Source organism: Gopherus flavomarginatus, chromosome 10 (genome assembly GCF_025201925.1).
Source record: "Gopherus flavomarginatus isolate rGopFla2 chromosome 10, rGopFla2.mat.asm, whole genome shotgun sequence".
Lineage (NCBI taxonomy): Eukaryota > Metazoa > Chordata > Testudines > Testudinidae > Gopherus > Gopherus flavomarginatus.
Window position 1 is genome coordinate 11,723,185 of NC_066626.1, and position 16,217 is coordinate 11,739,401.

General features: G+C 62.8%; 1 protein-coding gene and 1 pseudogene across 1 annotated transcript in view; both read right to left on the reverse strand.

Annotated features, from left to right (window-relative positions):
- The window catches only part of LOC127030097 (antigen-presenting glycoprotein CD1d-like), a 32,713-nt gene extending 16,554 nt beyond the window's left edge, over window positions 1-16,159 (reverse strand). The window contains exon 1 of the mRNA XM_050916050.1: window positions 16,116-16,159. The gene's annotated coding sequence lies outside the window, so the exon portion shown is untranslated. The remainder of the gene's footprint in view (window positions 1-16,115) is intronic.
- LOC127030545 (uncharacterized) lies at window positions 484-655 on the reverse strand (annotated as a pseudogene).
- Window positions 16,160-16,217: the final 58 nt, after the last annotated feature.

Consider the following 16,217-nt stretch of genomic DNA (forward strand, 5'->3'; position numbering starts at 1 on the left):
GCAGGGGTCACTGGGAGGTGGGCAGTGGCGTGGGACATGCAGGCGATCAGATCAGATGATCAGGTGGTTTCTTGTGGCCTGAAACTCTACCCATCTGACTCAAATCTTTCTCCTCTTCTGCTCCTAGTCTGGGGAAACCACTGACAGACTGTTCCCTACACTAAAACAATGATATTTTCTCAAGGAGGGAGAGTCAGAAACGTTCTCTCAGGGGCACACAGATGAACAGCTGAGCCAAACCACACACTTTTGGAAAGTGCACAAAGAAGAGCAATGTGAACACCAACAGACAAACAAATAAGTAAAGAGACACTTAAGTGATCTACAACCGACAGTAACGCAAAATTAAAAACAACAGCAGCCCCCCACTCAACACTCACAAATAACCAAGCTGACATAGAGACAAAACATGGGAACATCACAATCCAGATACTGACCCCACCATTGTTTTCTCTTTCTTTGAACCAGAAGATTGTCCCAGCTGGGAGAGGCACTACTCCTGGAAGCGCTGCAATGCCAGGCTGATGTGTGCAATGAGCAGAGCAAGCCCCTACTCCAACTCCCTTTCTCAAAAACCCTAGTGAACACACAGCTCTCCAGTGGAGAACAGATCAGATACCACACTGATTAGAACAGATATTAGCTTAGGAGATAATGTTTGTATTTCATGGTCCAAGAGACACAGACACAGTTTTCATCTTGGGGCCAAAAGAACAAACATGTCAAGACACTTGACTATAGCCTTTAATAGACCAAGAAACGTAGATAATTTTTGTACTTCACGGTCCAAGCCAAGAAGCAATGCTTCTTTACTGCAACACTACGCAACCCTCCTGCTCCCACCGCTTTCTACACCACCAGGAGCAGCTCGCAGACAGACACTAGGCAGCATTAACAAGACTTTGAGAACTATGGAACGAAGTGGCAGTCACTGTCCTGAAGTCATTCCCATACAATCCTTCAAAGCAAGAACGCTCCACACAGGATTCTGCTGGCAGACAGAGAATTCTCTCCGCCTGCCTTGTTTAATTCATGTGGGTGGCTTCCCTGGCTCCTGGCAGACACTGCTAATGGGCCTAAACCTGCCTACTGACGTAACAGCACCTGTCAGTGCCAGCGCTTACAGCAACAGGTCAAAGAGACCGTGCCAGCGCTGGGCTGGTGCCCTGATGTGCCTTTGTGCCCAGGCACAGCTACTGGACCGGTGCAGCAGGCATGCGGTAGGCACTTGCAGCTTCACTCAGCACAAGTCCAGTGCCTGTCTAGCCCCTGCCCAGGGGCCTGCCCTGAGCTGATCCCCAGATTCTGCACTCAGCTCAGGGAAAAAGGACTGGAGAGCTGTGCTGTGCAGGGAACCCATGCCTAGGGGAGTTTTCTGGTGGCAGAGTGGGTGCAGGGTGACGAGGGCCCCCAGTGCCTGAACTGTAGCCCCACTGCCCCACGCCACCCCTCCCCATCCCTCTCTGTGTCCCTGCCATCTCCTCCTCCGGAAAGTGCAGGCCCTGCCTCCTCCTTCGCCCCACACCCTGCCCCATGAGCAGGTTGGGGGCCAGAGCCTGGCAATGGGCATGGCTGCTGTTCTGGCTGGTGCCATGGTGCGAGTGGCGGGGGCGCCAGGGCAGGCAGGGTTGGGAGCCCATCACTTGTAGCTGTCATAAGGGCCAGTGATGGGAAGGGGGCAGAGAGGAGCGTGCAGGGACACGTGTATTAATTAATTAATTCCCCACTTCAGCCATGGGATGTGGATCTACATCAGCCTTTGTAAACCTGAGCACATTTGCCAAACACTTCAGCAAACTCCCCGGTAAAGAGAAACAGTAAAGCCAGTTTACAACACAGAGATTATAAGTGAGAGGCAGAAAGTCCGAGTTAGTTACCAAAAGAAAAGAAAACGTAACCCGGCAGTCGAAACTCTCAGCCCTGTCAGACTGGCCAACACCTCGCTGGAGCGCTTGTTTCTCGGCCCACGGGATACTGCAGTTCATGGGACACGGGTCCACCCTTGAGACCCAGGCCGGTCCCCTCTGCGGAGTCGGCAGTCTCCTGAGCACCCCTGTTGCTGGCAGCGTAGGTGGGGGGAGGAGAAGAGGGGGTCACTGTGTCTCTTTCATACCCTCAGTCCATGTGCTGGGGGAGCACGAGCCCAAGCAGGCCTGGGGGGCATTGCTGAGTCCCCCGGCAAGGCTGAGCAATTCCCTAGCGACCGCTCAGGGACACCCCCTCCCCCACTGGGACGCACACCTCCCCTCCTGCATTGCCCTCATCCCTGCACCCACACCAACCTTCTCCCCTCGTCCCCACCCCACCCCTTCCCCCTCATCCCTGCACCCACACCGACCCTCTCCCCTAGTCCCCACCCCACCCCTTCCTCCTCATCCCTGCACCCACACCAACCCTCTCCCCTCGTCCCCATCCCACCCCTTCCTCCTCATCCCTGCACCCACACCAACCCTCTCCCCTCCACCCCACCCCACCTCTTCCCCCTCATCCCTGCACCCACACCGACCCTCTCCCCTCGTCCCCACCCCACCCCTTCCCCCTCATCCCTGCACCCACACCGACCCTCACCCCTCGTACCCACCCCACCCCTTCCTCCTCATCCCTGCACTCACACCGACCCTCTCCCCTCGTCCCCAACCCACTCCTTCCCCCTCATCCCTGCACCCACACCGACCCTCTCCCCTCGTCCCCACCCCACCCCTTCCTCCTCATCCCTGCACTCACAGCAACCCTCTCCCCTCCACCCCACCCCACCTCTTCCCCCTCATCCCTGCACTCACACCAACCGTCTCCCCTCCACCCCACCCCACCTCTTCCCCCTCATCCCTGCACCCACACCGACCCTCACCCCTCGTCCCCACTTCACCCGTTCCCCCTCATCCCTGCACCCACACCGACCCTCTCCCCTCGTCCCAACCCCACCCCTTCCCCCTCATCCCTGCACCCACACCGACCTTCTCCCCTCGTCCCCACCCCATCCCTTTCTCCTCATCCCTGCACTCACACCGACCCTCTCCCCTCGTCCCCAACCCACCCCTTCCCCCTCATCCCTGCACCCACACCGACCCTCTCCCCTCGTCCCCACCCCACCCCTTCCTCCTCATCCCTGCACTCACACCGAACCTCTCCCCTCGTCCCCACCCCACCCCTTCCTCCTCATCCCTGCACCCACACCGACCCTCACCCCTCGTCCCCAACCCACCCCTTCCTCCTCATCCCTGCACCCACACTGACCCTCTCCCCTCGTCCCCACCCCACCCCTTCCCCCTCATCCCTGCACCCACACCGACCCTCTCCCCTCGTCCCCACCCCACCCCTTCCTCCTCATCCCTGCACTCACACCGAACCTCTCCCCTCGTCCCCAACACACCCCTTCCTCCTCATCCCTGCACCCACACCGACCCTCACCCCTCGTCCCCACCCCACCCCTTCCCCCTCATCCCTGCACCCACACCGACCCTCTCCCCTCGTCCCCACCCCACCCCTTCCTCCTCATCCCTGCACCCACACCAACCCTCTCCCCACGTCCCCACCCCACCCCTTCCTCCTCATCCCTGCACCACACTGACCCTCTCCCCTCGTCCCCACCCCACCACTTCCCCCTCATCCCTGCACCACAAAGACCCTCACCCCTCGTCCCCAGCCCACCACTTCCCCCTTATCCCTGCACCACAAAGACCCTCACCCCTCGTCCCCACCCCACCACTTCCCCCTTATCCCTGCACCCACACCGACCCTCTCCCCTCGTCCCCACCCCACCCCTTCCCCCTCATCCCTGCACCCACACCGACCCTCTCCCCTCGTCCCCACCCCACCCCTTCCCCCTCATCCCTGCACCCACACTGACCCTCTCCCCTCGTCCCCACCCCACCCCTTCCTCTTCATCCCTGCACCCACACCGACCCTCTCCCCTCGTCCCCACCCCACCCCTTCCCCCTCATCCCTGCACCCACACCGACCCTCTCCCCTCGTCCCCACCCCACCCCTACCCCCTCATCCCTGCACCCACACCGACCTTCTCCCCTCGTCCCCACCCCACCCCTTCCCCCTCATCCCTGCACCCACACTGACCCTCTCCCCTCGTCCCCACCCCACCCCTTCCTTCTCATCCCTGCACCCACACCGACCCTCTCCCCTCGTCCTCACCCCACCCCTTCCCTCTCATCCCTGCACCCACACCGAACCTCTCCCCTCGTCCTCATCCCACCCCTTCCCCCTCATCCCTGCACCCACACCGACCCTCATCCCTCGTCCTCACCCCACCCCTTCCTCCTCATCCCTGCACCCACACCGACCCTCTCCTCTTGTCCCCACCCCACCCCTTCCTCCTCATCCCTGCGCCCACACCGACCCTCTCCCCTCGTCCCCGCCACCACAGCACCCTTTCTCCCCTTATCCCTGCCCCCACACCGCCCCTTCCCCATCATCCATGCTCCTACGCTGCCCCTTCCCCTCATCCCTGCCCCCACACCAACCATCTCCCCTCGTCCCCCCCACACCGCCCCTTCTCCCTCCTCCTCCCCCCTCACCGCCTCTCGCCCCTCGTCCCCAACCCACCCCTTCCTCCTCATCCCTGCACCCACACCGACCCTCACTCCTCGTCCGCACCCCACCCCTTCCTCCTCATCCCTGCACCCACACCGACCCTCTTCCCTCGTCCCCACCCCACCCCTTCCCTCTCATCCCTGCACCTACACCGACCCTCATCCCTCGTCCCTACCCCACCCCTTCCCCCTCATTCCTGCACCCACACCGACCCTCTCCCCTTGTCCCCACCCCACCCCTTCCTCCTCATCCCTGCACCCACACCGACCCTCACCCCTCGTCCCCACCCCACCTCTTCCCCCTCATCCCTGCACCCACACCGACCCAGTCCCCTCGTCCCCACCCCACCCCTTCCCCCTCATCCCTGCACCCACACCGACCCTCTCCCCTCATCCCCACCCCACCCCTTCCTCCTCATCCCTGCACCCACACCGACCCTCTCCCCTCGTCCCCACCCCTTCCTCCTCATCCCTGCACCCACACTGACCCTCACCCCTCGTCCCCACCCCACCACTTCCCACTCATCCCTGCACCCACACCGACCCTCTCCCCTCGTCCCCACCCCTTCCTCCTCATCCCTGCACCCACACCGACCCTCTCCCCTCGTCCCTACCCCACCCTTTCCCCCTCATCCCTGCACCCACACCCTCACCCCTCGTCCCCACCCCATGCCTTCCTCCTCATCCCTGCACCCACACCGACCCTCTCCCCTCGTCCCCACCCCTTCCTCCTCATCCCTGCACCCACACCGACCCTCTCCCCTCGTCCCCACCCCTTCCTCCTCATCCCTGCACCCACACCGACCCTCACCCCTCGTCCCCACCCCACCCCTTCGCCCTCATCACTGCACCCACACCCTCACCCCTCGTCCCCACCCCACCCCTTCCCCCTCATCCCTGCACCCACACCGACCCTCTCCCCTTGTCCCCACCCCACCCCTTCCCCCTCATCCCTGCACCCACACTGACCCTCTCCCCTCGTCCCCACCCTACCCCTTCCTCCTCATCCCTGCACCCACACCGACCCTCTCCCCTCGTCCCCACCCCTTCCTCCTCATCCCTGCACCCACACCGACCCTCACCCCTCGTCCCCACCCCACCCCTTCGCCCTCATCCCTGCACCCACACCCTCACCCCTCGTCCCCACCCCACCCCTTCCCCCTCATCCCTGCACCCACACCGACCCTCTCCCCTCGTCCCCACCCCACCCCTTCCCCCTCATCCCTGCACCCACACTGACCCTCTCCCCTCGTCCCCACCCCACCCCTTCCTCCTCATCCCTGCACCCACACCGACCCTCTCCCCTCGTCCCCACCCCTTCCTCCTCATCCCTGCACCCACACCGACCCTCTCCCCTCGTCCCCACCCCACCCCTTCCCCCTCATCCCTGCACCCACACCGACCCTCTCCCCTGGTCCCCACCCCACCACTACCCCCTCATCCCTGCACCCACACCGACCCTCTCCCCTCGTCCCCACCCCACCCCTTCCCCCTCATCCCTGCACCCACACCGACCCTCTCCCCTCGTCCCCACCCCACCCCTTCCCCCTCATCCCTGCACCCACACCGACCCTCTCCCCTCGTCCCCACCCCACCCCTTCCTCCTCATCCCTGCACCCACACCGACCCTCACCCCTCGTCCCCACCCCACCCCTTCCCCCTCATCCCTGCACCCACACCAACCCTCACCCCTTGTCCCCACCCCACCCCTTCCTCCTCATCCCTGCACCCACACCGACCCTCTCCCCTCGTCCCCACCCCACCCCTTCCTCCTCATCCCTGCACCCACACTGACCCTCACCCCTCGTCCCCACCCCTTCCTCCGCATCGCTGCACCCACACCGACCCTCTCCCCTCGTCCCCACCCCACCCCTTCCCCCTCATCCCTGCACCCACACCCTCACCCCTCGTCCCCACCCCACCTCTTCCCCCTCATCCCTGCACCCACACCGACCCTCTCCCCTCGTCCCCACCCCACCCCGTCCTCCTCATCCCTGCACCCACACCGACCCTCACCCCTCGTCCCCACCCCACCCCTTCCTCCTCATCCCTGCACCCACACCGACCCTCTCCCCTTGTCCCCACCCCACCCCTTCCTCCTCATCGCTGCACGCACACCGACCCTCACCCCTCGTCCCCACCCCACCTCTTCCCCCTCATCCCTGCACCCACACCGACCCAGTCCCCTCGTCCCCACCCCACCCCTTCCCCCTCATCCCTGCACCCACACCGACCCTCTCCCCTCATCCCCACCCCACCCCTTCCTCCTCATCCCTGCACCCACACCGACCCTCTCCCCTCGTCCCCACCCCTTCCTCCTCATCCCTGCACCCACACTGACCCTCACCCCTCGTCCCCACCCCACCACTTCCCCCTCATCCCTGCACCCACACCGACCCTCTCCCCTCGTCCCCACCCCTTCCTCCTCATCCCTGCACCCACACCGACCCTCTCCCCTCGTCCCCACCCCTTCCTCCTCATCCCTGCACCCACACCGACCCTCACCCCTCGTCCCCACCCCACCCCTTCGCCCTCATCCCTGCACCCACACCCTCACCCCTCGTCCCCACCCCACCCCTTCCCCCTCATCCCTGCACTCACACCGACCCTCACCCCTCGTTCCCACCCCACCCCTTCCCCCTCATCCCTGCACCCCCACCGACCCTCTCCCCTCGTCCCCACCCCACCCCTTCCTCCTCATCCCTGCACCCACAGCGATCTCTCCCCTCGTCCCCACCCCACCACTTCCCCCTCCTCCCTGCACCCACACCGCCTCTTCCCCATCATCCATGCTCCTACGCCGCCCCTTCCCCTCATCCTCGCCCCCACACCAACCATCTCCCCTCGTCCCCCCACACCGACCCTTCTCCCTCATCCCCCCCCACACCGACCCTCGCCCCTCGTCCCTGCCACCACAGCCCCCTCATCCCTGCACCCACACTGACCCTCACCCCTCGTCCCCACCCCACCACTTCCCCCTCATCCCTGCACCCACACCGACCCTCTCTCCTCGTCCCCACTTCACCCCTTCCCACTCATCCCTGCACCACACCGACCCTCACCCCTCGTCCCCACCCCACCACTTCCCCCTCATCCTTGCACCCACACCGACCCTCTCCCCTCCTCTCCACCCCACCCCTTCCCCCTCATCCCTGCACCCACACCGACCCTCTCCCCTCATCCCCACCCCACCCCTTCCCCCGCATCCCTGCACCCACACTGACCCTCTCCCCTCGTCCCCACCCCACCCCTTCCTCCTCATCCCTGCACCCACACCGACCCTCTCCCCTCGTCCCCACCCCTTCCTCCTCATCCCTGCACCCACACCGACCCTCTCCCCTCGTCCCCACCCCACCCCTTCCCCCTCATCCCTGCACCCACACCGACCCTCTCCCCTCGTCCCCACCCCACCCCTACCCCCTCATCCCTGCACCCACACCGACCCTCTCCCCTCGTCCCCACCCCACCCCTTCCCCCTCATCCCTGCACCCACACCGACCCTCTCCCCTCGTCCCCACCCCACCCCTTCCTCCTCATCCCTGCACCCACACCGACCCTCTCCCCTCGTCCCCACCCCACCCCTTCCCCCTCATCCCTGCACCCACACCGACCCTCTCCCCTCGTCCTCACCCCACTCCTTCCCCCTCATCCCTGCACCCACACCGAACCTCTCCCCTCGTCCTCATCCCACCCCTTCCCCCTCATCCCTGCACCCACACCGACCCTCATCCCTCGTCCTCACCCCACCCCTTCCTCCTCATCTCTGCACCCACACCGACCCTCTCCCCTCGTCCCCACCCCACCCCTTCCTTCTTATCCCTGCACCCATACCGACCCTCTCCCCTCGTCCCCACCCCACCCCTTCCCCCTCATCCCTGCACCCACACCGACCCTCTCCCCTCGTCCCCACCCCACCCCTTCCCCTCATCCTCGCCCCCACACCAACCATCTCCCCTCGTCCCCCCACACCGACCCTTCTCCCTCATCCCCCCCCACACTGACCCTCGCCCCTCGTCCCTGCCACCACAGCCCCCTCATCCCTGCACCCACACTGACCCTCACCCCTCGTCCCCACCCCACCACTTCCCCCTCATCCCTGCACCCACACCGACCCTCTCCCCTCGTCCCCACCCCTTCCTCCTCATCCCTGCACCCACACCGACCCTCTCCCCTCGTCCCCACCCCACCCCTTCCCCCTCATCCCTGCACCCACACCGACCCTCTCCCCTCGTCCCCACCCCACCCCTACCCCCTCATCCCTGCACCCACACCGACCCTCTCCCCTCGTCCCCACCCCACCCCTTCCCCCTCATCCCTGCACCCACACCGACCCTCTCCCCTCGTCCCCACCCCACCCCTTCCTCCTCATCCCTGCACCCACACTGACTCTCTCCCCTCGTGCTCACCCCACCCCTTCCCTCTCATCCCTGCACCCACACCGACCCTCATCCCTCGTCCTCACCCTACCACTTCCCCCTCATCCCTGCACCCACACCGACCCTCATCCCTCGTCCTCACCCCACCCCTTCCTCCTCATCCCTGCACCCACACCGACACTCTCCTCTTGTCCCCACCCCACCCCTTCCTCCTCATCCGTGCGCCCACACCGACCCTCTCCCCTCGTCCCCGCCACCACAGCACCCTTTCTCCCCTTATCCCTGCCCCCACACCGCCCCTTCCCCATCATCCATGCTCCTACGCTGCCCCTTCCCCTCATCCCCGCCCCCACACCAACCATCTCCCCTCGTCCCCCCCACACCGCCCCTTCTCCCTCCTCCTCCCCCCTCACCGCCTCTCGCCCCTCGTCCCCACCCCACCCCTTCCTCCTCATCCCTGCACCCACACCGACCCTCTCCCCTCGTCCCCACCCCACCCCTTCCTCCTCATCCCTGCACCCACACCGACCCTCACTCCTCGTCCGCACCCCACCCCTTCCTCCTCATCCCTGCACCCACACCGACCCTCTTCCCTCGTCCCCACCCCACCCCTTCCCTCTCATCCCTGCACCTACACCGACCCTCATCCCTCGTCCCTACCCCACCCCTTCCCCCTCATCCCTGCACCCACACCGACCCTCTCCTCTCGTCCCCACCCCACCCCTTCCTCCTCATCCCTGCGCCCACACCGACCCTCTCCCCTCGTCCCCGCCACCACAGCACCCTTTCTCCCCTTATCCCTGCCCCCACACCGCCCCTTCCCCATCATCCATGCTCCTACGCTGCGCCTTCCCCTCATCCCCGCCCCCACACCAACCATCTCCCACTCGTCCCCCCCACACCGCCCCTTCTCCCTCCTCCTCCACCCTCACCGCCTCTCGCCCCTCGTCCCCAACCCACCCCTTCCTCCTCATCCCTGCACCCACACTGACCGTCTCCCCTTGTCCCCACCCCACCCCTTCCTCCTCATCCCTGCATCCACACCGACCCTCTTCCCTCGTCCCCACCCCACCCCTTCCCTCTCATCCCTGCACCTACACCGACCCTCATCCCTCGTCCCTACCCCACCCCTTCCCCCTCATCCCTGCACCCACACCGACCCTCTCTCCTCGTCCCCACCCCACCCCTTCCCCCTCATCCCTGCACCCACACCGACCCTCTCCCCTCGTCCCCCCCCACCCCTTCCTCCTCATCCCTGCACCCACACCAACCCTCTCCCCTCGTCCCCACCCCACCCCTTCCTCCTCATCCCTGCACCCACACCGACCCTCTCCCTTCGCCCCCACCCCTTCCCCCTCATCCCTGCACCCACACCGACCCTCTCCCCTCGTCCCCACCCCACCCCTTCCTCCTCATCCCTGCACCCACACCGACCCTCTCCCTTCGCCCCCACCCCTTCCTCCTCATTCCTGCACCCACACCGACCCTCTCCCCTCGTCCCCACCCCACCCCTTCCTCCTCATCCCTGCACCCACACCGACCCTCTCCCTTCGTCCCCACCCCTTCCCCCTCATCCCTGCACCCACACCGACCCTCTTCCCTCGTCCCCACCCCACCCCTTCCTCCTCATCCCTGCACCCACACCGACCCTCTCCCCTCGTCCCCACCCCACCCCTTCCTCCTCATCCCTGCACCCACACCGACCCTCACCCCTCGTCCCCACCCCACCCCTTCCTCCTCATCCCTGCACCCACACCGACCCTCTCCCCTCGTCCCCACCCCACCCCTTCCTCCTCATCCCTGCACCCCCACCGACCCTCACCCCTCGTCCCCACCCCTTCCTCCGCATCGCTGCACCCACACCGACCCTCTCCCCTCGTCCCCACCCCACCCCTTCCCCCTCATCCCTGCACCCACACCCTCACCCCTCGTCCCCACCCCACCTCTTCCCCCTCATCCCTGCACCCACACCGACCCTCTCCCCTCGTCCCCACCCCACCCCGTCCTCCTCATCCCTGCACCCACACCGACCCTCACCCCTCGTCCCCAACCCACCCCTTCCTCCTCATCCCTGCAGCCACAGCGACCCTCACCCCTCGTCCCCACCCCACCTCTTCCCCCTCATCCCTGCACCCACACCGACCCAGTCCCCTCGTCCCCACCCCACCCCTTCCCCCTCATCCCTGCACCCACACCGACCCTCTCCCCTCGTCCCCACCCCACCCCTTCCTCCTCATCCCTGCACCCACACCGACCCTCTCCCCTCGTCCCCACCCCTTCCTCCTCATCCCTGCACCCACACCGACCCTCTCCCCTCGTCCCTACCCCACCCTTTCCCCCTCATCCCTGCACCCACACCCTCACCCCTCGTCCCCACCCCACGCCTTCCTCCTCATCCCTGGACCCACACCGACCCTCTCCCCTCGTCCCCACCCCTTCCTCCTCATCCCTGCACCCACACCGACCCTCTCCCCTCGTCCCCACCCCTTCCTCCTCATCCCTGCACCCACACCGACCCTCACCCCTCGTCCCCACCCCACCCCTTCGCCCTCATCCCTGCACCCACACCCTCACCCCTCGTCCCCACCCCACCCCTTCCCCCTCATCCCTGCACTCACACCGACCCTCACCCCTCGTTCCCACCCCATCCCTTCCTCCTCATCCCTGCACCCACACCGACCCTCTCCCCTCGTCCCCACCCCTTCCTCCTCATCCCTGCACCCACACCGACCCTCACCCCTCGTCCCCACCCCACCCCTTCGCCCTCATCCCTGCACCCACACCCTCACCCCTCGTCCCCACCCCACCCCTTCCCCCTCATCCCTGCACTCACACCGACCCTCACCCCTCGTTCCCACCCCACCCCTTCCTCCTCATCCCTGCACCCACACCGACCCTCACCCCTCGTCCCCACCCCACCCCTTCGCCCTCATCCCTGCACCCACACCCTCACCCCTCGTCCCCACCCCACCCCTTCCCCCTCATCCCTGCACTCACACCGACCCTCACCCCTCGTTCCCACCCCATCCCTTCCTCCTCATCCCTGCACCCACACTGACCCTCTCCCCTCGTCCCCACCCCTTCCTCCTCATCCCTGCACCCACACCGACCCTCACCCCTCGTCCCCACCCCACCCCTTCGCCCTCATCCCTGCAACCACACCCTCACCCCTCGTCCCCACCCCACCCCTTCCCCCTCATCCCTGCACTCACACCGACCCTCACCCCTCGTTCCCACCCCACCCCTTCCTCCTCATCCCTGCACCCACACCGACCCTCTCCCCTCGTCCCCACCCCACCCCTTCCTCCTCATCCCTGCACCCACACCGCCCCTTCCCCATCATCCATGCTCCTACGCCGCCCCTTCCCCTCATCCTCGCCCCCACACCAACCATCTCCCCTCGTCCCCCCACACCGCCCCTTCCCCTCATCCCCACCCCCACACCGACCCTCTTCCCTCGTCCCCCCCACACTGACTCTTCCTCCTCATTCCTAGCTCCACACCACCCCTTCCCGCTCATCCCTTCCACCAATACCGCCCCTTCCCCTCATCCCCGCCCCCATACCACCCCTTCCCCCGAGACACCACCCCCTCACTGACCCTTTCCCCAAATCCGCACCCTTGCCCCACCCCTTCTCCCCAAAGCTCAACCCTAGAACCACCACTTACGCCAAGCACCTACCCCGGGGCTGCCTCTTCCCCCTTGTCCCTGCCCTCCTCTCTCAGGCCTTGCACCAGCACAGCCCTAGGGGCCTGTGCGGCAGGGAGTAGGGTGAGGAGCTCTCCCCTCGCACTGCTGGCCCCCGTGTGCCACCACAATGCTGGGGTCACCGTGCTCCATGTAGCTGCTTTCCCCTGACACTTGGAAATCCTAGTGCGACTGTCACAGCTGGGGGCTGCACTGCTGGGGGAAGTGCTGAGGGACCCCATGCCATGAGGGGTCCCTACCACGAAGGGGTAAAAGATCAGTCCCTGAGTGGCTCCTGGTAGCTGACCCTCTTTGCCGTTCAGATAAACGCAGGCAGAAGCCGGCAGCCTTGAATCCTTCCCAGGTGCCTTCATGAGAGCCACTCGCATTACCCCTCCCTCCCACACCATCCCTGCTCTGCTCCAATCGATGCCAGCCGTTTTACCCGGTCTGGAGCCCCTGGCCCCATAGCCATGATGTCTCAAGCTGCTAGAGACTCACCAAGGATCTGTCCCCTTGGGCTGCCCCCTCCCCACTCTGCTGGGCTTGGAAGGGGGACACCTGTCCAGGGAGAGGGCTGCTACCCCATGAGGCTGGGAATGGGGGTCGCCCCTCATCGGGGACTGGGGCAGAAAGGGAGAGGGCTGCTACTGCAGGGGGTTGGATGTGGGGGATTGGAGAATAGCCCCACATCAGGGAGGCAGAAAGGCCCACGGGGCTGATCCAAAGCCCATTGTCTTCATGGGGGAGGTTTTGTTTGACTCCAGTGGGTGTTGGATTGGGCCCGGAGCCCAGCCCCTCTTGGCCAGAGTCTGCTGTCAGTAGCTCCAGGTAAAGCCCCTCCAGCCATTACCCAGAAGGCTTCGGGACAGAACCAGCTATTCCAGGTCAATGGGTCCTGTGGGGTGCAGCTGGGCCGATGGCTCGTGGTGGGGTAGCCCCAGCACTAGATCCCAGCGGAAGACCCCATTGTAATTCCACACTACGATGCGTAAACACTGTCAAATTCAAAGATAGAAAGCGAACGATCCCCAAGTACCTGTCTCGGGTATTTCCATTGACAAAGGTCAAATAGGAACTAGCTCGTTTCCTACACCAGGACTTGGACCAGGCTTGTGTCAAGGGCAGAGTATGAACATAGTCGGTAACTCGCAGTTGGGAACACACAACACAACTGAAGTTAGCGTAAAGGTATTCGCAAGTTTAGAACACACATCAATAACGACTGAAGTGTGAGTTTGAAGTGAGAAGATCGCTTGTCTCAGTCACACCCACCGTGTAGTGTTACAAAGAAGAGAGATCTTAGGATGCTTCAGGTAATTCTCACTCACACATGGAAAGACAGCACCATTGGAAGCGTGAGTGCAAGATACAGGCGGAGCAGAACAGGGATTGACAAAGCTGCTAGTTTTCAGTAACACTTCAGCTTAGAACTTGAGCTGATCCAAGAGAACCAAACCAAATGATGCATTCCCATAAAGCTGGGATAACACAAAAGCACAGCTGAGATTTAGTTATGGCCTCACCAAGCCAAAATTAGAAGGTTGCTCTTTTAAGCCATAACCAGAGAACTTAGTAAGCCAAACGAAGTGAGCCCAGTGCTGCACGCCCAAGATGTGGACAACAAATCTGGCAGTTACATGTAGTTTAAAGAGGCCCCAAATCTATTCTAGTGACATGTTATGTTTAAGTCAGTTATAGTCTTACGGGAATCTCGAAGGTTATAGTTCTCTGAAGCACAGAAATTCCCAGTGGAATTTTAGCAGCAAGCCTTGACTTGCTAAACCTTTCCTGCAATTTCTCACCCTTTCTTCTGCTGTTCAGTCTACAGCCTTCTTCTCTGCCGTAGCACTGAGGACCTTAAAGAAAGTGGGAAGGACTCAAAGTCATACCCATTATAGGTGGAACCCCCTAATCAGCAGGCTATCGAGTCAGAGAAGTGGAAGAGCCCTGTTCAAATCCTCATTAGGTGGAGGGGGAACTGGGCTAAAGTGAAGAGGCATCTCCTGCCTTCCTCCCCCCGCTCAGCTGTTGTGTGAAGTGTCAGGGAACCTCTGAACATGCCTGCAGCAGAAGAGCATGGAACTTTCCTGGTTCATGAATCACAAGCTGAGGTGGGCGCCCGTGTCCATGGGAGGATTGGAACTGAGAAGATTCCTCATCCATCGGCATCTTTCCCTGGCGAGCTTTGAATCCCGTTCTGAGTTACCTATCCAAGGTTGCTTTAACCAAGCAAAGTTGTACGGATTTATTTATTTATTTGCAAGGGTGTGGGTTTATTAAGTTGTGGCCTGCAGTTTTTTGTTTTAATTCAACAGAGTCTCCTTCTCTGGGATTTTTTGGTTGTTCAGATTTTTTGGCTGCCGTTTGACCATGCCCCTCCTCCTGCTGACAGTGACTGACCAACGCCACCGTCCACTTTTCTCTAGCCCCTCCCTTGATTCTGCCTGGTGGGCAAAGGGCTGTGATGAGCTTAGGGTCATGACTGGCCAGCCTGCAACCCCCAGGCCCTCACATGTATTTTTCCCAGGCAGTTTCCATTCCACTCCGCCCAGAGGCCCTGCCACGGCTCCACCCTTCACTGGAAACCCCACCCTTGTCCTGCCTCTCCAAGTCCCAACTCTGCCCCCTCCCCTGAGGCACCCCGCCCACCTGTCCCTCCCCCTAACTTCCCCTCTCCCCCAAGCGTCTCTTGCCAGCCGAACAGCTGATCGGTGGCCAGCCCAGGGCTAGAACCACTGTGGCTGGGAGTGCTGAACATCCCGTTTTTTCCCCGGAGCACCCACGGAGCTGGTTGCTAACCTTTTATTATTATTATTATTATTAAAGATCATGAATTTGACTGAGTGATTCGCTGCAGCTATTTAAAGAGCAAAGGTTTTCTCTCTGTTCCAGATCTGGTAAGGGTTCAGAGTGGACTTAAGTACAGGTTAGGTTTCAGGTGGAGTTAGTTTTTCTTCCTGGAGCTGCTTGTCTATCTGTGAGCTCAGGTCTGAGAGAGGGGCACTAAAGTATGGGGGATGTGTCTTGTCCCAAGACATGGAAGAGGCAGTTTCATTTGTCAATGATGTGGCTCCTCTAAGCAAACAACATGTGCACCCCATTGGGAATATTAGTCCTATGGGTGTGAGTCAGGTGTATGTGAGGGGTGGTGCATGGGGATAGGCATAGAGGGTGCCTAGGGAAGTGTGGGGGGGCTGCATGTCTGCTGAGGGGTGCAGGGTGTTAGTATGTAACACACAAATCTCATCACAAAGTGGGAATCTTATCACAGCCTCTTCATCTACACAGCTCTGCTCCAGGAGAATGATTTCATGCTCAGTTTTACTAATACTTGCAGGTCCCTGTTACATGGCTACTCTGGCCTGTCCCTCTGAGATTTGTGGGTTTCAACAAAGGTGTTATTCCCTTGGCCCGTTCCTAGCCAGGCCATTCCTGTGTGGAGTCCGCAATGGGTAATGAGGATTGAGCTTGCACTGAAGCCTCTCCCACATCCAGCTTACTTACAGCGTCTCTTTGTGTGAGGTCGCTGATGCTGAACAAGGGCTGATTTCCAACTGAAGCTGTTCCCGCAGTTGGGGCAGTTATAGGGTCTCTCTCCTGTGTGGA